At 41.8% G+C, this 23,622-nt stretch overlaps 1 pseudogene; it reads right to left on the reverse strand.

The window, feature by feature from the left end:
• Nucleotides 1-3,862: 3,862 nt before the first annotated feature.
• LOC110148472 (endogenous retrovirus group PABLB member 1 Env polyprotein-like) overlaps nt 3,863-23,622 on the reverse strand; it is a 58,080-nt pseudogene continuing 38,320 nt past the window's right edge.

The raw sequence follows: 23,622 nt of genomic DNA on the forward strand, positions 1-23,622 counted from the left end.
ATCTAAGTCACCACAGAGAACCAAGCTGAGGTTTCTCTGCTTTATAGCAGGTTCCCATCAACCATCTATAGCTATGGCTGATAACCTGCTATAAAACACAGGAAACTTAGCTTGGTGCTCTATGATGACCTAGATGAGTAGGAAATAGCAACCCACTCCAGTATTCTTGCCTGGAAGATCCCATGGATAGAGGAGCCTGGTAGGCTACAGTCCATGGGGTCACAGTCAGACATGACTGATCGCATGCACGTGTTCACACACTCACGCATACACACACACACGGTGTGTATATATCTGAATCCTAATCTCCCAATTTGTCCCACCCTTCCTTCCCCCCGTCCACATGTCCATTCTGTATGTTTATTTCCAGGGCAGGAATAGAGATGCATATGAAGAAAATATAGATTTAACCATGCTTGGTAGAAAAGGGAAGATATACCTTTAAAGATTTTATACAAGTTAAAATTCCCTGACTTAAAAAGTGAGTGGGTTGGGGAGAAAGGGTAGGAATGATCATACCGGCATTAACTCATCAAAACTAAGAACAGAAAAAAGAAAGTAGAAACTAATATAAATAGTAAACATAAAATAATAAGGCATAGAATTAGCATAGAATTGGTATAAGGTCAAGACTGTGCGGGTTTCAGGAATGTTCATGACATAAACCACATTATCTAACCACTGAGAAATTAGGTTTGAAATCAATTTTTTAAAAAGGATTCACTTTTTATTGCAAAGTAGAAAAGTGCTTCAAAGTGCTTATGCAGGTGAAATGAAAAAAAATAATCATAACTGAAATTTAAAAATACTTATTAATGAACAATAATGATAATACAACATATCTTGTGGGTCTTAGATGGAAATGTTTAGCCTTAAGGCTTAAGTTAGAAAAGGAGGGGTTGACTAATAATTCGCTGGACATCTGATGTAAAAAATCCCATCATTGAATCCATAGTAGCCCCGTCACCAAGGTAGATTCCCCTCATCACTCTGCTCAGAGTAGCCAACCAAACCCTTTCAAAATCACCCCTGACCGGTGCTAACCTGTAACCCCTGACAACTCCTTTTCTTCCGAGTTCCAACCTCTAACACCCTGGTATTTAGTGGAGAGGCAGGGTAAGGCGAAGGCTTATGCTCAAGAGCACTTGGGAAGCCATGTTCCCCAGTCAACAGGCCGCTTTCATGCAGAGTCCACTAGAGTTCCTTTACCCTTTTCAGATTTGCTGGGCTTCTAATATGACTGCACTCAAGTGTCATTGCTTCTTAGGGACTGCCATCATGGAAGGGTGTCTTTGCACTACAGTGGAAGAAGCTGTTGCCTCCAGTCTCACCCAGCAGGCCAGTGGGGCTGCCCTGGGAGAAGGTACTCTACCCTTATTTGGGTAGACTTCCTGGTGCAGGAAGGTCTTTGGGGTTGGGCTCTGAGGGGCTGCTAAAGGCAATCCATGGGTGAGAGGGGCACCATTACTAATGAAAAGAGTAAGAATAACCCAGAATAAGTCCAGGAGATACTATTATAGCAGAAATTGATAAAGTCTGCTTCTAATATGCTAGGTCTTATTCTTTGAAGCCCACTCAGCCATTTTCTTGGAAATGTTTCTCTTTTTCACTTAATTACATTTTGAAAATGATTATTTCTAACCAGAGCTGTACATTGCAGCTGGTGTTTGCTTCTCTGAGAAAGCACTCCCTAACGCTCCCTTCTTTTGTAAGCATTCTTTATTCCAGAAAGAAGTCACAGTGTGATAGCTTCAGTTCAGTTCAGTTCAGTCGCTCAGTCGTGTCCGACTCTTTGCGACCCCATGAACCGCAGCACGCCAGGCCTCCCTGTCCATCACCAGCTCCCGGAGTTCACCCAAACCCATGTCCATTGAGTCGGTGATGCCATCCAACCATCTCATCCTCTGTCGTCCCCTTCTCCTCCTGCCCCCAATCCTTCCCAGCATTAGGGTCTTTTGCAATGAGTCAACTCTTTGCATGAGGTGGCCAAAGTATTGAAGTTTCAGCTTCAACATGAGTCCTTCCAATGAACACCCAGGACTGATCTCCTTTAGGATGGACTGGTTGGATCTCCTTGCAGTCCAAGGGACTCTCAAGAATCTTCTCCAACACCACAGTTTAAAAGCATCAATTCTTTGGTGCTCAGCTTTCTTCACAGTCCAACTCTCACATCCATACATGACTACTGGAAAAACCATAGCCTTGACTAGACGGACCTTTATTGGCAAAGTAATGTCTCTGCTTTTAAATATGCTATCTAGGTTGGTCATAACTTTCCTTCCAAGGAGTAAGAGTCTTTTGATTTCATGGCTGCAATCACCATCTGCAGTGATTTTGGAGCCCCCCCAAAATAAATCTGACACTGTTTCCACTCTTTCCCCATCTATTTCAATAAACTGTGGAAAATTCTTAAAGAGATGGGAATACCAGGCCCTCTGACCTGTCTCTTGAGAAACCTGTATGCAGGTCAGGAAGAAACAGTTAGAAATGGACATGGAACAACAGACTGGTTCCAAATAGGGAAAGGAGTACGTCAAGGCTGTATATTGTCACCCTGCTTATTTAACTTATATGCAGAGTACATCATGAGAAACACTGGGCTGGAAGAAGCACAAGCTGGAATCAAGATTGCTGGGAGATATATCAATAACCTCAGATATGCAGACGACACCACCCTTATGGCAGAAAGTGAAGAGGAACTAAAAAGCCTCTTGATGAAAGTGAAGGAGGAGAGTGAAAAATCTGGCTTAAAGCTCAACATTCAGAAAACTAAGATCATGGCATCTGGTCCCATCACTTCCTGGGAAATACATGGGGAAACAGTGGCAACAGTGATAGCTTCAAGGTGTACCAAAACCCACCCAAGACTGCCTGATACCACTTTGACCATGAAGAAGTTTTCCAAGAGGAAAAAAGAATGCAAGCTTGCATCTGCCCTACTCCTTACCTGCAGCACTCCCTTCCCCTCCTGAACTATAAGACCCCCTTTCTGTTTTTCCCAAGGGAGGGCACAGTCCTGAGGGCACTAGGCTACTGTGGCCTCCTTTGCCTGGCAAAGAAATAAAAGCTACTCTTTTCTACTTCACTCAAAAGTCTGTCTTTGCATTTCTATTTGGCATTGGAGAACATGATAGCTTATGGTAAATGATGTCGGATTCTTAATCTCCAAAGAAGTTTTAGCTTCGGGACCACCAGGGACCAGCTTGATCACTCAAGGGCTTTTGTGTAGCAAAGTTTTATTAAAGTATGAAAAGGGACAGAGAAAGCTTCTGACATAGACATCAGAAGGGAGAGTGCAGAGAGTGGCCCCCTGCTAGTGTTAGCAAGGGAGTTATATACTTTTTAAATTAGTTATTACAATAAATCAAAAGAATCTCTCCAGGTTGTAAAGATCTTACTATACCCACTCCTGTAATTTACATTTTAAGATGACAGGATTAGCCAGAAGGTTTTCAGGAAGGAGAAACTGTCCTCAAGCAGGATACATTGTTATCATACAATCCTTAGTACAGAGTTTGAACCGAGTTGTTTGTTGTGTAATCATCAGTTCTGGGCTTAAAGGAAAAAACGTTTTATGTGACTAAGGAATGTAGAGAGAAAAAAAAAAAGGTGTTTGTCCTTTCCTACTCCTTGAGAATTCCAGACCCCTATCTCCACTTTGAGAGCCCCAGGCCCCTTTCTCCTCTTTGCAGACTCCAGACTTCTTATCAACCTGCCTAGGAATTGACTCTCTCATTCCCCCCTTTTCTTTTAGGAGAATTATGTTGCCAAGGGAAAGGGGCATCGTTTTCATTCCATAACTACTTCCTGCTGTTGAGGGGCACGGTCCCTAAATTGTTGAGGCAACATATTCTCCTAACCCTTATACTGAGGGTTTCTGATCCAGGGCCTCCAAGTAATAGTTGGAGGAGGCTGTGGCACTGGTAGGAGCCTGGACAATCATTTGTAACTTAAAAGCTTTCAAACAGTTAGAAACATATCCAGTTACACAGTTACAGATGCAGGGAGCAAACAGGAAAAACAGAACAAATAGAATGATTACGATTAAGATTGTTTTCCACCATGGGGAGCTAGTTAACGTTTCCCAAAGTGAGGTGACTGAGGCTTCAGGAGAGTCCATAGCCTGAATCATCTTGTTCATGTGTTCAGTAAAGTGAGTAGCATCAGTACTCATATCTGGTATATATGTACAACACTGGGTATGAATAATGGCTCAAGTCCCTCCTTGTGCAGCCGTCAGAATATCTGAGGCCAATCTGTTTCGAAAAACCACCTTTCTAATTTGTATTTGTTCAGTATTAAGGGCTGAAAGTTAGTCAAAGCATCAGCTGATTGTAACATCTGATCTGTAGTCCCCAGAGAGGAAACGAATATTGTAGCCAGATAATCATACCAGTGAAATACAGCTCTTGCCCAACGAGTTTTTAGGTGTAGCAGATCAGTAGGGTTCTCTGAAAACTGAAGTGAAGTCACTCAGTCGTGTCCGACTCTTTGCAACCCCATGGACTGTAGCCTACCAGGCTCCTCTGTCCATGGGATTTTCCAGGCGAGAGTACTGGAGTGGGTTGCCATTTCCTTCCCTCATGGCTCAGTTGGTAAAGAATCCGCCTGCAATGCAAGAGACCCCGGTTCGATTCCTGAGTCAGGAAGATACCCTGGAGAAGGGAAAGGCTACCCACTCCAGTGTTCTGGCCTGGAGAATTCCATGGACTATACAGTGACTATAGAGATGTGACGTTCACCTTCACTGAAAACTGAAGCCATGAGTAAAAGTTAGACCTAGGGTACATCTTCCTATCCAGCCAGGGGAAGCCACACCCATAAGTAAGAGCCACATATCCAGTAGGTCCCATTTGGAGTAAACCAGTGTGACTGAGGGATCCAATCTCAATCAGTTCCTGGCCAGGCAAAAGGAGGACCTAAGCTAGGATTGGAAAACACAGGAATGGTTGTACTGTATATTTCTTCAGGCAAACATCCCAGTTATTTGCAATCATTATAATTAAGTTGTCGGCTAACTTCTGGGGATGGCTCTATTTTTGCCCCAGCATATGGGAGCATTAGATAGTAGGTGTCCCTTTTTAGATACACAAAAATAAACTCAAAATGGATTAGAGATCTAAATGTAAGACCAGAAACTATAAAACTCCTAGAGGAGAACATAGGCAAAACACTCTCTGACATAAATCACAGCAGGATCCTCTATGACCCACCTCCCAGAATATTGGAAATAAAACCAAAAATAAACAAATGGGACCTAATGAAACTTAAAAGCTTTTGCACAACAAAGGAAACTATAAGTAAGGTGAAAAAACAGCCCTCATATTGGGAGAAAATAATAGCAAATGAAGCAACAGACAAAGGATTAATCTCAAAAATATACGAGCAACTCCTGCAGCTCAATTCCAGAAAAATAAATGACCCAATCAAAAAATGGGCCAAAGAATCTAAACAGACATTTCTCCAAAGAAGACATACAGATGGCTAACAAACACATGAAAAGATGCTCAACATCAGTCATCATCAGAGAAGCGAAAATCAAAACCACAATGAGGTACCATTACACGCCAGTCAGGATGGCTGCTATCCAAAAGTCTACAAGCAATAAATGCTGGAGAGGGTGTGGAGAAAAGGGAACCCTCTTACACTGTTGGTGGGAATGCAAACTAGTACAGCCACTATGGAGAACAGTGTGGAGATTTCTTAAAAAACTGGAAATAGAATTGCCATATGACCCAGGAATACCACTTCTGGGCATACACACTGAGGAAACCAGATCTGAAAGAGACATGTGCACCCCAATGTTCATCGCAGCACTGTTTATAATAGCCAGGACATGGAAGCAACATAGATGCCCATCAGCAGACGAATAGATAAGGAAGCTGTGGTACATATATGCCATGGAATATTACTCAGCCATTAAAAAGAATTCATTTGAATCAGTTCTAATGAGATGGATGAAACTGGAGCCTATTATACAGAGTGAAGTAAGCCAGAAAGATAAACACCAATACAGTATACTAACACATATATATGGAATTTAGAAAGGTGGTAATGATAACCCTATATGCAAAACAGAAAAAGAGACACAGATGTACAGAACAGACTTTTGGACTCTGTGGGAGAAGGCGAGGGTGGGATGTTTCAAAAGAACAGCATGTATATTATCTAGGGTGAAACAGATCACCAGCCCAGGTGGGATGCATGAGACAAGTGCTCGGGCCTGGTGCACTGGGAATACCCAGAAGAATTGGGTGGAGAGGGAGGTGGGAGGGGGGATTGGGATGGGGAATACATGTAACTCCATGGCTGATTCATGTCAATGTATGACAAAACCCACTGAAATGTGAAGTAATTAGCCTCCAACTAATAAAAATAAATGAAAAATAAATAAGTAAAAAAATAAACATTTTCAAAAGGCAAAAAAAAAAAAAAAAAAAAGAACTGCAATCAATATGTCAGCAAATTTGGAAAACTCAGCAGTGGCCACAGGACTGGAAAAGGTCAGTTTTCATTCCAATCCCAAAGAAAGGCAATGCCAAAGAATGTTCAAACTACCACACAGTTGCACTCATCTCAAACACTAGCAAAGTAATGCTAACAATTCTTCAAGCGAGGCTTCAACAGAACATGAGCCTAGAACTTGCAGATGTTCAAGCTGGATTTAGAAGGTAGAGGAGCCAGAGATCAAATTGCCAACATCTGCTGGATCATAAAACAAGCAAGAGAATTCCAGAAAAACACGTATTTCTGCTTTATTGACTATGCTAAAGCTGTTGGCTGTGTGGATCTCAACAAACTGCAGAAAATTCTTTAAGAGATGGGAATACCAGGCCACCTGACCTGCCTCCTGAGAAATCTGTATGCAGGTCAAGAAGCAACAGTTAGAACTGGACATGAAACAACAGACTGGTTCAAACTTGGGAAAGGACATGTGAAAGCTGTATATTGTCATCCTGCTTATTTAACTTCTATGCAATATATGGAATTTAGAAAGATGGTAACAATGACCCTATATGTGAGACAGCAAAAGAGACACAGATGTAAAGAACAGACTGTTGCACTCTTTGGGCGAAGGTGAGGGTGGGATGATTTGAGAGAATAGCATTGAAACATGTTTATTAACATATGTGAACTAGATCGCCAGTCCAGGTTCGATGCATGAGGCAGGGTTCTCAGGTTTGGTACACTGGGATGACCCTGAGAGATGGGATGGGGAAGGGGGTGGGAGGGAGGGTCACGATGGGGAACATACGTACACCCATGGCTGATTCATGTGAATGCATGGCAAAATCACCATGATATTGTAAACTAATTAGCCTCCAAAAAATTATTTAGAAAAAAGAAATTCCCATGAGACAGATGATATCTAAATAAGATTATTTTAAAAACTGCCAACTCTTGCTTCTACAATTTAAAAATTTTTAAATAACTTATTGCAATTGTATAGTAATCTGCATATTGAGCATTTCATATTAAATATCTGTGATAATTTTATAAAATAAGAAAAAAAACTTCTATGCAGAGTACATCATGGGAAATGCCTGGCTGGATGAAGCACAAACTGGAATCAAGATTGCCGGGAGAAATATCAATAACTTCAGATGCACAAATTACACCACCCTTAAGGCAGAAACCAAACAGAAACTAGTGAGCCTCTTTATGAACATGGAAAAGGAGAGTGAAAAAGCTGGCTTAAAATGCAACACTCAGGAAACGAAGATAATGGCATCTGATCCCACCATTTCACGGCAAATACTTGGGGAAACAATGGAAACAGTGAGAAACTTTATTTTCTTGAGCTCCAAAATCACTGCAGATGGTGACTGCAGCTACAAAATTCAAAGGTGCTTGCTCCTTGGAAGAACAGCTATGACAATCCAAGAGAGCATATTAAAAATCAGAGACATTACTTTGCCCACAAAGGTCAATCTAGTCAAAGCTATGGTTTTTCCAGTAGTCATGTATGGATGTGAGAGTTGGACCATAAAGAGAGCTGAGGGGCAGAGAACTGATGCCTTTGAACTGTGGTGTTGGAGAAGACTCTTGAGAGTCCCTTGGACTGCTAGGAGATCCAACCAGTCCATCCTAAAGGAAATGAGTCCTGAATATTCATTGGAAGGACTGATGCTGCAGCTGAAGCTCCAATACTTTGGCCACCTGATGTGAATAACTGACTCATTAGAAAAGACCCTGTTGCTGGGAAAGATGGGAAGGCTGTAGGAGAAGGGGACAACAGTGGATGAGATGATTGGATGGCATCACTGACTCAATGGACATGAGTTTGAGCAAGCCCCAGGACTTGGTGATGGACAGGGAATCCTGGCATGCTGCAGCCCATGGGGTCACAAGGAGTCGAACAGGACTGAGGGACTGAACTGAACTGAACTGAGTTCCAGCTTAGAGCCAGGCCGTGAGGCTAAGGTCGCAGGATGACAGAGAGAAAGAACACCGTCTTCTTTGGTGTTTATATTTCAAGGAGATGGCTCCTAGTCCCAAAACAAAATTATTACTGGGTTGTTTTGCTGACAGAAGGCTCGTTTACCCTTTTAAGATTTACATATGTATCCGAGGGGCAGAGGAAGGGTTTACAAATACCAATTTTCTCAAGGAAATATTCTAAGAAAAGGGAAGGAGGGAAAGGTCTCTTTCTCTTATAGCCACAGGGAAGATTCCCTGTGAGTTTCCTAATCCTGAGTTCCCACAGAGGTGACGCAGATCATCCTTGATAAATGCCAGTATGTGCACTGAGTTGCCTTACAGGAAAGGACCCTGAGCCTGGGCAACCTGCTGCCTAAGAGCAGCCTGGAAACCAGCCTTCAAGTCATTTGCTGTAAGCACAAACCTGAGAAATGCCAGGGAAAGAGCACTCGGGGCCTTGCTTTCCTGTCACACTCAGCAAGATGTGTAGGAGCACAAAAGCCCCATGGAGGAGTGTCCAATAGCCAGGGCCACTGGAGCAACATACATTCCATTGGCGGTAATCCACAGTGAGCCTGCACCCCGTGCTAGTTTTTTCCACTGGCCATACTGGGCCATTGTATTGATGCTTTACTGTCATCATCTACCTGCCACATTTTAGTCCTAATCAAGGCTGTGACTTCTTTGTCCTCCAGGGATTCTCCGCTGTTTCTCTTCAGACACCTGGGAGAGGATAAGGGAGATGCGATGGGGAGTCAATTGCACACTCTGCTGTCATCTCTCTGCACGTGGCAGTCCCTTAGTCGGAGAATTCCCTTTGGTCTTTATCCAGCATTCCTAGAACAAGCATGCAAAACACTGTCCCAGTGAAGTATTAGGTCGTGGAAGCAGCAATGACAGTTCCACTGCCCCATGAACAACGTGGGGGTTAGGGGTACCAACACCCGCTCTGAGTCAAGAATCCAAGTATAACTTTAGACTCTTCCAAAACTTCACTACTAATAGTCTACTGTTGACTGGAAGCCTTACGGTTAACATAAACAGTTGATTAACACATATTTTGTATGTTATATCCATTACCTGGGCACTAGTGGTAAAGAATCCGACTGCCAGGGCAGGAGACAAGCAAGATACGTGGGTTTGATCCTTGGGTGGGGAAGATCCCCTGGAGAAGGAAATGGCAACCCACTCTGGTATTCTAGCCTGGAAAATCCCATGGACAGAGGAGCCTGGCAGGCTACAGTCGATGGGACCACCAAGCGTCAGACACAACTGACAATGCACACTCACTCATGCCTTATATACTGTATTCTTTTTTAAAAAATAATTTTATTTGTTTTGTGTTTGTGGGGGGGGGGAGCTGTGCTAAGTCTTTGTTGCTGCATGGAGGTGTTCTCTAGTTGGGATGAGCCAAGTCCACTCTCTAGTGGCGGGCCTCACCCTTCTCATTGTGGTGGTTTCTGTTGTGGATCACAGCTTCTAGGGTTTGTGGGCTCAGTTGTTGAAGCTCTGAGGCTCTAGAACACTGGCTCAATAGTTGTGGCACACACGGGTTTATTTGCTCCACAACACGTGGGATCTTCTCAGATCATTGATGGCACCAGTCACTCCTGAATTGCCAGGCAGATTCTTTACCACTGAGCCACCAGGGAAGCCCCTAAATACTGTATTCTTAAGGTAAGCCAGAGGAAAAAAATGTTATTAAGAAAAGTCATAAGGAGACACACCTAGTATGGCAGCGGGAGAGATGGTGAAATTTGCAGCCTGCCCCTCTGGGCTTTAGTCCTTGGGCCCCTGTCCCCCCAACCCTTTGGGTGGCCAGCCCATGTTCTGGCAGAGGCCCAAATGGTAGACCTCTACACCACCGTATACAACACAGGCCATGTTGACAAGCTTCAGATGCTTCAGAGGCTGCCCAGCAGCCAGAGCAGGGAGGAGCTGGATGAGCTGATGGGCTAGTTGGCCAGCGGGGGACAGGGGTGGGGGATTAAGGTGGGGACACTGCTTGTCATCACCTCCCATTGCAGCCAGCTAGATGTGGTTGAGTACCCGGAGGACCTGAGCGGTGCCAGCATGGTTGCTGGCAGCTCCATACACTTCAATGAAGAGAGCATCGAGGGTGCGCAGCTGCCGTGGGCCACCTCGGCAGCTGATCACCTGGATGTGGTGCAGAGCCTGCTGCACTGGGGGGCCTTGGTGAGCCACAACAATCACAGCCAGAATGTCTTCACTCCTGCACATGGCAGTGGACACAGACCACAAACGAGGGCCACTTCTAGGTGGGCAGATCCCCCTCCCTCCAGGTGGTCAAGGTACCCTCGACTGTGGGGCTGACCCAGACAGCTGGGACTTTAATAACAACATGCCAGTGCACATCACAAATCAGAACAACTGCCTGGGGATCACGAATTCCCTGACAGAGGCGGGGGCACACATTGATGCCATTAGTACATTCAAGAAGACAGTCTACAAGCTATTACTGCATGAGAAGCTGCTGGCCAAGAGCACCATTCAGCCCTTCAACTATTTGACCCTGTAGTGCATTGCGACTTGCACCCTGGACAAGAACAAGATCCCATACAAGGGCTTCACTCCCTAAGAGCTGGAAGCTTTCATCCAGCTGCAAGGAAACAGCTGTGAGAGGAAAACCCGGGATGGGCAGGGCCCACACCTGTCCTCGCCCTCTCTGGGGAACACTTGTGGTTGTTGGAAACCAGGCAAGAGGGGGCCACCATGGCCCCCTCCCCTCATCAGGGAGAGGGGACAAAAATCAATGAGATGAGGGTGGTAGAAGCTTCCAGACCACGTGCTCAGAGAATTGACTTTCTATGAGTCCCTGCACTCATCCTCCACAAGAAGATGCTCAATCTCCCACACGTCCCGTCTGCCTGAGTTTCAGAGAATCTTGCCTCTGCTCTGGGGCAGAGGGATTGAAGCCATCGTCTTCCTCCCCTACTAGAAACACATGTAGAAGCTGAGAGTTGGGTTCAGCCTCTACCTCTGACCTATCAGACAGGATAGACCCAGCCACCCAGGGCAGTGTTAGAACTGGGGCCCCTGAGAGGGCAAAGTGGGAGAATCCACCTTTCCAGCACATTCTCACCTGCTCCTTCTGCCCTATTGTGGGTCCAACTCTCTGCCCCCAAGCCACCAGCCCCTTGGGTAGCTTTTGTGATCTGGTGTTCTATTTATTTACCTGGGGGAGGGGAGTTAGTGCTCACCAGGTGGCTCTGTGGTAAAGAAGCCACCTTCAAGCAAGAGACACAGGAGATGCAGGTTGGATCTCTGTGTCGGGAAGATCCCCTGGAGAAGGGAATGACCACTCACTCCAGCATTCTTGCCCAGAGAATACCGTGGAGAGAGAAGCTTGGTGGGCTACAGTCCATGGTGTTGCAAAGAGTTAGATGCGAGTGTGCACGCTTAGGCACAGGCAGCTTACGGCTGTGGTGCAGGAAGTTTTGCTGCCCTACACGTTTAAAAAAAAGATTTTGGGAGGTGGAGCTAAGATGGCAGAGGAATAGGGCGAGGAGACCACTTTTCCCCTAAAAATTCATCAAAAGAACATTTGAACGCTGAGCAAACTCCACAAAACAACTTCTGATCGCAAGCAAGGGACATCAGGTGCCCAGAAAAGCAGCCCATTGTCTTCAAAAGGAGGTAGGACAAAATATAAAAGATAAAAAGAGAGATAAAAGAGTTAGGGATGGAGACCAGTCCCAGGAAGGGAGTCGTAATAGAGGAAGTTTCCAAACACCAGGAAACCCTCTCACTGGCGGGTCTCTGGGAAGTTTATGAATCTCGGAGGGCAACCTAACTGGGAGGAAAAATAAATAAAACCCACAGATTACTTGCCTAAAAGCAACTCCCAGCAGAAAAGTACCCCAGATGCTCGCATCCACCACCAGCAAATGGGGGCTGAGCGGAGAGGAGGGGGCGGCATTGCTTAGGAACAAAGGAAGGACTGAGCAATTCCAGAGAAGAGCTAGCTGGCTGTGGACCTGCCCATCCCCCGCCAGAGGCAGGAGGCAGGGGGGAGGGGAAAGGGGCAAACTTGGCCCCAGAGAGACATCCCCTACCAAACTGCAAACAGGCTTCCAGTTTGTAACCAAAGACTTCCTGAGATTCTGGATGGTTGACATCCGCCAGGAGGGTCACAGCTAGAGACCAGCTCCCCAGAACAGACACAAGGCACACCGGACCAGCGCCAGTGGAAACTGAGGCTGGGACCGCAGAGGGGAAAAGGCACACCACACCTGGGGAGAGTGCACTCGTCAAGTTCCTGGCTGCCTGAGCTGCTTGGGCCGGGGAAGGCACAAAACGCAGGCCCAACCGAGTCTGCACTTTTGTGGAATACTCGAAAACTGGAACTGCACGCAACACAGGGCCCACTCCCTATAGAGCATCCTGGAGCCTGAGCAGTGTAGACGGGGAAAGCACACACGCTGCAAGCAGGGGCAAACCCAGTGTGGCCGGAACACTGAGTACTCCTCACACAGGCCAGTGATATTCGTCTGCAGTGCCCGCCCCTCCCCGCAGCACGACTGAAGAAGCGAACCTAAACAAGAGACCACCTCCGCCCACTTGTGTCAGAGCGGAAATTAGACATTGAAAAGACCTGCAAACAGAAGCCAAATAATCAAAGGGAACCACTTCAGAAGTGACAGGTGCAACAGATTAAAATCCCTGTAGTTAACACCGACTACACCAGAAGGGGCCTATAGATATCGAGAAGTGTAAGCTGGAACAAGGAGCTATCTGAAACTGAACTGAACACACACTGCCCACAACAGCTTCAGAGAATTTCCTAGATATATTTTTACTTTTTTTTAACTAAAAAAAATTTTTTTCCTTTTTTTTCTTTTAAAATTCCCTATTACTCCTCTATTACTCCTTAATTTTCATTTTCTTTTATTTTCTTTTAAAGGCCTCTATTACTCGTCTATTACTCCTTAAATTTCATTTTCATTTTCATATATTTTTACTTTTTTTATTAAAAGAACTTTTTTCTGTTTTTTTCTTTTCTTTTATTTTATTTTAAAGTCCTCTATTACCCCTCTATTACTCCTTAATTTTCATATTGATTTTCGTATATTTTTACTATTTTTCTTTTTATTAAATTTTTTTAATTTTTAAAATTTTCTTTTAAAGTCCTCTATTACTCCAGTATCACCCCTTAATCTTCATTTTCATTTCACTATAACCTTGCAAAGAAAAGACCCTGTTTTTAAAGCGAACTTCAAATATATTTCTTAAATTTTTTTGTTTTTGTTTCTGTTTTTAATATTGTATTTTTAAGAGTCTAACCTCTACTCTAGATTTTTAATCTTTGCTTTTCAGTATTTGATATCAATTTTTGAAATTTAAGAATCCAACCTCAGTACCCATTTTACTCAGGAGTGTGATGATTACTCTCTCCCCCTTTTGACTCTCCTTTTTCTCCCCCAGATCACCTCTATCTCCTCCCTCCCCCTTCTCTTCTCAGTCCAATTCTGTGAATCTCTGTGGGTGTTCTGGGCTACAGAGAACACTTAGGGAAAAGAGTACTGTGTAGATCTGTCTCTCTCCCCTTGAGTCCCACTGTTTCTCCTCCTGCTCATCTCTACCTCCCTCCTCCCTCTCCTCTTCTTCATGTAACTCTGTGAACTTCTCTGGGTGTCCCTCACTGTGGAAAATCTTTTCACCATTAACCTAGAAGTTTTATTATCAGTGCTGTATAGTTGGAGAAGTCTTGAGGCTACTGGAAGAATAAGACTGAAATACAAAGGCAGGAGACTTAAGCCCAAAACCTGAGAAAACCAGAAAACTCCTGACTACAGGGAACATTAAGTAATAAGAGATCATCCAAAAGCCTCCATACCTACACTAAAACCAACCACCACCCAAGAGCCAATAAGTTCCGGAGCAAGACATGCCATGCAAATTCTCCAGCAACACAGGAACATAGCCCTGAGCGTCAACATAGAGGCTGCCCAAAGTCACACCAAACACATAGACCCATCTCAAAACTCACTACTGGATGCTCCATTGCAGTCCAGAGAGAAGAAATCCAGTTCCACACACCAGAACACTGACGCAAGCTTCCCTAACCAGGAAACCTTGACAAGCCAATCATCCAAACCCACCCACTGGGAGAAACCTCCACAATAAAAGGGAACAACAGACCACCAGAATACAGAAAGTCCACTCCAGACACAGCAATCTAAACAAGATGAAAAGGCAGAGAAATACCCAACAGGTAAAGGAACATGAAAAATACCCACCAAGTCAAACAAAAGAGGAGGAAATAGGGAATCTACCTGAAAAAGAATTCAGAATAATGATAATAAAAATGATCCAAAATCTTGAAAGCAAAATGGAGTTACAGATAAATAGCCTGGAGACAAAGATTGAGAAGACGTAAGAAATGTTTAACAAGGACCTAGAAGAAATAAAAAAGAGTCAATTGAAATTGAATAATGCAATAAATGAGATCAAAAACACTCTGGATGGAACCAAGAGTAGAAAAACAGAGACAGAAGATAGGATAAGTGAGTTAGAAGATAAAAGGTGGAAATAAATGAAGCAGAGAGGAAAAAAGAAAAAAGAATCAAAAGAAGTGAGGACAACCTCAGGGACCTCTGGGACAATGTGAAACACCCCAACATTCGAATCATAGGAGTCCCCAAAGAAGAAGACAAAAAGAAAGGCCATGAGAAAATACTCGAGGAGATAATAGCTGAAAACTTCCCTAAAATGGGGAAGGAAATAGCTACCCAAGTCCAAGAAACTCAGAGAGTCCCAAATAGGATAAACCCAAGGCAAAACACCCCAAGACACATATTAATCAAATTAACAAAGATCAAACACAGAGAACAAAGATTAAAAGCAGTAAGGGAGAAACAACAAATAACACACAAAGGGACTCCTATAAGGATAACAGCTGATCTATCAATAGAAACCCTTCGGGACAGAAGGGAATGGCAGGACAATGAAAGAGAATAACCTACAACCTAGATTACTGTACTCAGCAAGGATCTCATTCAGATATGAAGGAGAATTCAAAAGTTTTACAGACAAGCAAAAGCTGAGAGAATTCAGCACCACCAAACCAGCTCTCCAACAAATGCTTAAGGATCTTCTCTAGACAGGAAACACAGAAAGAGGGTATAAACGTGAACCCAAAACAACAAAGTAAATGGCAACGGGACCACACCTATCAATAATTACCTTAAATGTAAATGGTTTGAATGCTCCAACCAAAAGACAAAGACTGGCTGAATGGATACAAAAACAAGACCCCTATATATGCTGTCTACAAGAGACCCACCTCAAAACAAGGGACACATACGGACTAAAAGTGAAGGGCTGGAAAAAGACACTCTACACAAATAGAGACCAAAAGAAAGCAGGAGTCTCAATACTCATATCAGATAAAATAGACTTTCAAATAAAGGATGTGAAAAGAGACAAAGAAGGGCACTACATAATGATCAAAGGATCAATACAAGAAGAAGATATAACAATTATAAATATATATGCACCCAACATAGGAGCACCACAATATGTAAGGCAAATGCTAATGAGTATGAAAGAGGAAATTAATAGTAACACAATAATAGTGGGAGACTTTAATACCCCACTCACAACTATGGATGGATCAACTAAACAGAAAATTAACAAGGAAACACAAACCTTAAATGACACAATGGACCAGCTAGACCTAATTGATATCTATAGGACATTTCACCCCAAAACAATCAACTTCACCTTTTTCTCAAGTGCACACGGAACCTTCTCCAGAATAGATCACATCCTGGGCCATAAATCTAGCCTTGGTAAATTCAAAAAAATTGAAATCATTCCAGTCATCTTTTCTGACCACGGTGCAGTAAGATTAGATCTCAACTACAGGAAAAAATTACTAAAAATTCAAACATATGGAGGCTAAATAACACGCTTCTGAATAACCAACAAATCATAGAAGAAATCAAAATATGCATAGAAATGAATGAAAATGAAAACACAACAACCCAAAACCTATGGGACACTGTAAAAGCAGTGCTAAGGGGAAGGTTCATAGCATTACAGGCTTACCTCAAGAAACAAGAAAAAGGTCAAATAAATAACCTAACTCTATACCTAAAGCAACAAGAGAAGGAAGAAATGAAGAACCTCAGGGTTAGTAGAAGGAAAGAAATCTTAAAAATTAGGGCAGAAATAAATGCAAAAGGAACTAAAGAGACCATAGCAAAAATTAACAAAGCTAAAAGCTGGTTTCTTGAAAAAATAAACAAAATTAACAAATCATTAGCAAGACTCATTAAGAAACAAAGGGAAAAGAACCAAATTAACAAAATTACAAATGAAAAAGGAGAGATCACAACAGACAACACTGAAATACAAAGGATCATAAGAGACTACTACCAGCAGCTCTATGCCAATAAAATGGACAACTTGGAAGAAATGGACAAATTCTTAGAGAAGTATAACTTTCCAAAACGGAACCAGAAAGAAATAGAAGATCTTAACAGACCCTTCACAAGCAAGGAAATCGAAACTGTAATCAGAAGTCTTCCAGCAAACAAAAGCCCAGGACCAGATGGCTTCACAGCTGAATTCTACCAGAAATTTAGAGAAGAGCTAACACCTATCTTACTCAAACTCTTCCAGACAATTGCAGAAGAAGGTAAACTTCCAAACTCATTCTATGAGGCCACCATCACCCTAATTCCAAAACCAGACAAAGATGCCACAAAAAAAGAAAACTACAGGCCAATATCACTGATGAACATAGATGCAAAAATCCTTAACAAAATTCCAGCAAACAGAATCCAACAACATATTAAAAAAATCATACACCATGACCAAGTCGGCTTTATCCCAGGAATGCAAGGATTCTTTAATATCTGCAAATCAACCAATGTAATACACCACATTAACAAATTGAAAGATAAAAACCATATGATTATCTCAATAGATGCAGAAAAAGCCTTTGACAAAATTCAACATCCATTTATGATTAAAACTCTCCAGAAAGCAGGAATAGAAGGAACATACCTCAGCATAATAAAAGCTATATATGACAAACCGACAGCAAGCATTACCCTCAATGGTGAAAAATTGAAAGCATTTCCCCTAAAATCAGGAACAAGACAAGGGTGCCCACTCTCACCGCTACTATTCAACATAGTTTTGGAAGTGTTGGCAACAGCAATCAGAGTAGAAAAAGAAGTAAAAAGAATCCAGATAGGAAAAGAAGAAGTGAAACTCTCTCTGTTTGCAGATGACATGATCCTCTACATAGAAAACCCTAAAGACTCTACCAGAAAATTACTAGAGCTAATCAATGAATATAGTAAAGTTGCAGGATATAAAATTAACACAGAGAAATCCCTTGCATCCCTATATGCTAACAATGAGAAAACAGAAAGAGAAATTAAGGAAACAATACCATTCACCATTGCAACAAGAAGAATAAAATACTTAGGAGTATATCTACCTAAAGAAACAAAAGACCTGTACATAGAAAACTATAAAACACTGATGAAAGAAATCAAAGAGGACACGAACAGATGGAGAAATATACCGTGTTCATGGATTGGAAGAATCAATATTGTCAAAATAGCTATACTACCCAAAGCAAGCTATAGATTCAATGCAATGCCTATCAAGCTACCAATGGTATTTTTCACAGAACCAGAACAAATAATTTCACAATTTGTATGGAAATGCAAAAAACCTCAAAAGCCAAAGCAATCTTGAGAAAGAAGAATGGGACTGGAGGAATCAACCTGCCTGACTTCAGGCTCTACTACAAAGCCACAGTCATCAAGACAGTATGGTACTGGCACAAAGAGAGAAATATAGATCAATGGAACAGAATTGAAAGCCCAGAGATAAATCCATGAACCTATGGACACCTTATCTTCTACAAAGGAGGCAAGGATATACAATGGAAAAAAAGACAACCTCTTTAACAAGTGGTGCTGGGGGAAGACCCAGAGGAATCAGGTGGAGAGGGAGGTGGGAGGGGGGATCAGGATGGGGAATACATGTAACTCCATGACTGATTCATGTCAATGTATGACAAAATCCACTGAAATGTTGTGAAGTAATTAGCCTCCAACTAATAAAAATAAATGAAAAAAAAAAAACAAATAAACTAGTGGTGCTGGGAAAACTGGTCAACCACTTATAAAAAAATGAAACTAGAACACTTTCTAACACCATACACAAAAAGAAACTCAAAATGGATTAAAGATCTAAATGTAAGACCAGAAACTATAAAACTCCTAGAGGAGAACATAGGCAAATCTCTCTCCAACATAAATCACAGCAGGATCCTCTATGACCCACCTCCCAGAATATTGGAAATAAAACCAAAAGTAAACAAATGGGACCTAATGAAACTTAAAAGCTTTTGCACAACAAAGGAAACTATAAGCAAGGTGAAAAGACAGCCCTCAGATTGGGAGAAAATAATAGCAAATGAAGCAACAGACAAAGGATTAATCTCAAAAATATACAAGCAACTCCTGCAGCTCAATTCCAGAAAAGTAAATGACCCAATCAAAAAATGGGCCAAAGAACTAAACAGACATTTCTCCAAAGAAGACATACAGATGGCTAACAAACACATGAAAAGATGCTCAACATCACTCATTATCAGAGAAATGCAAATCAAAACCACAATGAGGTACCATTACACGCCAGTCAGGATGGCTGCTATCCAAAAGTCTACAAGCAATAAATGCTGGAGAGGGTGTGGAGAAAAGGGAACCCTCTTACACTGTTGGTGGGAATGCAAACTAGTACAGCCGCTATGGAGAACAGTGTGGAGATTCCTTAAAAAACTGGAAATAGAACTGCCATATGACTCAGCAATCCTACTTCTGGGCATACACACCGAGGAAACCAGATCTGAAAGAGACATGTGTACCCCCATATTCATCACAGCACTGTTTATAATTGACAGGACATGCAAGCAACCTAGATGCCCATCAGCAGATGAATGGATAAGGAAGCTATGGTACATATACACCATGGAATATTACTCAGCCTTTAAAAAGAATTCATTTGAATCAGTTCTAATCAGATGGTTGAAACCAGAGCCCATTATACAGAGTGAAGTAAGCCAGAAAGATAAAGACCATTATAGTATACTAACACATATATATGGAATTTAGAAAGATGGTAATGATAATCCTATATGCAAAACAGAAGAAGAGACACAGATGTACAGAACAGACATTTGGACTCTGTGGGAGAAGGCGAGGGTGGGATGTTCTGAGACAAGAACATTGAAACAAGTATACTATCAAGGGTGAAACAGATCTCCAGCCCAGGTTGGATGCATGAGACAAGTGCTCAGGGCTGGTGCACTTGGAAGACCCAGAGGGATGGGATGGGGTAGGAGATGGGAGGGGGGATCGGGATGGGGAACACATGTAAACCCATGGCTGATTCATGTCAATGTATGGCAAAAACCACTACAAAATTGTAAAGTAACTGACCTCCAACTAACAAAACTGATTGAAAAAAAAAAAGCATCAATTTCTCAGCGCTCAGCTCTCTTCACATTCCAACTCTCACATCCATACATGACCACTGGAAAAACCATAGCCTTGACTATATGGACCTTTGTTGGCAAAGTAATGTCTCTGAATAGAAAAGGAGTACATCAAGGCTGTATATTGACACCTTGCTTATTTAACTTATATGCAGAGTACACCATGAGAAATGCTGGGCTGGAAGAAGCACAAGCTGGAATCAAGATTGCTGGGAGAAATATCAATAACCTCACATATGCAGATGACACCACCCTTATGTCAGAAACTGAAGAGGAACTGAAAAGCCTCTTGATGAAAGTGAAAGAGGAGAGTGAAAAAGTTTACATCAAGCTCAACATTCAGAAAACTAAGATCGTGGCCTCTGGTTCCATCACTTCATGGGAAATAGATGGGGAAACAGTGGAAACAGTGGAAGACTTTATTTTGGGGGGGCTCCAAAATCACTGCAGATGGTGATTGCAGCCATGAAATTAAAAGACACTTACTCCTTGGAAGGAAAGTTATGACCAACCTAGATAGCATATTAAAAAAGCAGAGACATTACTTTGCCATACCCTTCTAGTGCACTATATTTCCTGCTGCCCTAGCTGCCAACTCCCCTGAGTACCTGGTGCTGACAGAACACCTGTGACTCAAGCAGCTACACCACTGCCACACCTGGACCTCACAGGGGCAAACCCAAATCCTCCAGGGCAGCCTCAGGAGCAATTCCCAGTGGATGATCCACACGCAGAGGTGGAAATAAAATCATAATTGAAACCCAGGGGCAGTGTGATTAGGAAGAAGACCCAAAACCCTCCCAACAACTGTACAAGCTGAAGTTTAAATACAGAGGATCAACTAGGCAGACCCTGTGTCTATGAAATATATAAAAGGTCGTTAAGAGCTCCCACAAAAGAAAACACACTAGTTCTAATAGCTGTGGACATTGGAGACAAGAACACACAGGAGTAGGGCCAGACTAGAATCTGAGCTGCCCCCACAGCAGGTCCAGAGATCAGCACAATGTGGGAGGGCATCCTAGGGAGGTGAGGTTGACTGTGACTTCCAGCAAGGGAAAGGACTCTGACAACAGTGACTCAAGAAAAGCATTTATTATTCTTATGTTTTGACTTGTTCTAATATATCCTTTTGTATTATTTTCTTCTTTTTTTTTTGTTTTCCTTCCCCCTACTTCACCCATTGTAGTTGTCAGTTTTGTTGGCACTATGAAACCTAATTAAGCCTTTGAGCTTTTTTCCCCCCTCAATTACAGTTTAATTGCTATTATAAACCTCTGCCTCTATGTTGGGCTTTTGGAGTTCTGTGGAGTTTTCCATTTTTTCTTTCTTTTCTCTTTTTTAAATTTTTAAACCAATTATTATTTTTGCTGCATTTATTCCCTTGTTTGCCTTTCCTACTGTTCTTTTCCCCTTGCAGTTAATCTTTAATATATATAAATTTCTTTATCTATTTCCATTTAACTTTGCATATCTGTTCTCCCTTTCTTTACTTTCATTCCTTTCCTCACAACATATTTGTTAGTTTTCTTTTCATTGCTTTATTCCCCACTTGGCACCTTGCTTTACTTTTGTTTTCCAGTTTGTGCTTTAGTTAGTTCTGTTCTTAACTAGTAAATATGATATTTGATTTCTTTTGTTCGCTGGGTCAATCTACTGTACTTTATGTTAGTTGGACTGTTCTGACTTTGCTTATGGGTGTGTACGTACATGTATATATTCTATTATTTCAATTATTATTTGCCTAATTTTGTAACTACCATTTCTCTGGGGTTCATCTTTGGTTTCTCGTTTTTGGGTATTTGTTTTAATCTCACTTAATGCCATAACAAACTACTTGTGGAATCTTCATTCCTTACCAGAGATCAAGCTTTTGGAGTGGGAGCACTGACTCCACCCCTAGAATAAAGAGAACTAACCCTAGGGAGTATCAAATAGTGAGAACTCACACAAAGGAAACCACTTGAATACAAGACCCAGCATCACCCAACCACCAGTAGCACCCTGTGCAGGATGCCTCATCTAAACAACAAACAAAACAAAAATACAAACCCAATCATCAGCAGACAGGATTACCACCTCACTCAGCCTTGCCCATCAGAGGAAAAGCAAGCAAACAAACAAACAAACAAACAAAGCTCAGCACAAATCTCACCCTATACAAAGCTTATATAAACCACTGGACCAACCTTAGGAGGGCAGAAACCAAAAGAAAGAAACAATTCAAACTTGAAGCCTGGGAAAAGGGACCTCAAACACAATAATTATATAATGAAAAGGCAGAGAAATAGTACACAAATGAAGGAACAAACTAGAAGTGCAGAAGTCCAGATAAATGAAGAGGAAATAGGAAAACTACCTGAAAAATAATTCAGAATCAAGATGGTAAACATAATCACAAACCTTGAAAACAAAATGGAGAAAATTCAAGGATAAATTAACTATAACCTAGAAGAATTAAAGAATAAACATACAAACAACACAATTAATGAAATTAAAAAATACTCTGGAAAGAATCAATAGCAGAATATCTGAAGCAGAAGAACAAATCAGTGAGCTGGAAGAGAAAATGGTGGAAATAACTTCTGAAGAGCAGAATAAAGCAAAAAGAAAGAAAATAACTGAGGATAGTCTCAGAGACCTCTGGGACCATACCAAATGCACCAACATTCAAATTATAGAGGTCCCAGGAGAAGAAGAGAGAAAGAAAGGGTATGAGAAAATTTTTGATGAAATTATTGTTCAAAATTTCCCCAATATGGAAAAGGAAATAATCAAGTCCAAGAGGCACAAAGAGTCCCATATAGGAAGAACCCAAGGAGAAACAGGCCAAGACATGTACTGATAAAACTAACAAAGACTGAACACAAAGAAAGAATATTAAAAGCAGCAAGGGAAAAGCAACAAGTAACATACAAGGGAAACCCCATACTTTTAACAGCTGATCTTTCAGCAGAAACTCTGCAGGCCAGAAGGGAATGGCAGGATATATTTAAAGTACTGAAAGGGAAAAATGTACAACCAAGATTACTCTACCCAGCAAGGATCTATCCATGGCTAATTCATTTCAATGTATGACAAAAACCACTGCAATGATGTAAAGTAATTAGCCTCCAACTAATAAAAATAAATGGAAAAAAATAAAAATAAAATAAAAATTAAAAAGTATAAAAAAATTGATGCATAAATCAAATGCTTCTCAGACAAGCAAAGTTAACAGAATTCAGTGCAACGAAACCAAGAAATTACAAGAAATGTTAAAGGGACTTATATAGTCAAGAAATACAGAGAAGTAAAAAGATCTACAAAAATGAACCCCAAACAATTAAGAAAATGGAAATAGGAAATATGTATCAATAATTACTTTATTTTTTTTCATTTATTTTTATTAGTTGGAGGCTAATTACTTTACAATATTGTAGTGGTTTTTGTCATACATTGACATGAATCAGCCATGGATTTACATGTATTCCCTGTCCCGATCCCCCCACCCACCTCCCTCTCTACCCAATCCTTCTGAGGCTTCCCAGTGCACCAGGCCTGAGCACTTGTCTCATGCATCCAACCTGGGCTGGTGATCTGTTTCACCCTAGATAATATACATGTTTCAATGCTGTTCTCTCGAAACATCCCACCCTTACCTTCTCCCACAG

The sequence above is a fragment of the Odocoileus virginianus genome, chromosome X, assembly GCF_023699985.2.
Source record: "Odocoileus virginianus isolate 20LAN1187 ecotype Illinois chromosome X, Ovbor_1.2, whole genome shotgun sequence".
Classification (NCBI taxonomy): domain Eukaryota; kingdom Metazoa; phylum Chordata; class Mammalia; order Artiodactyla; family Cervidae; genus Odocoileus; species Odocoileus virginianus.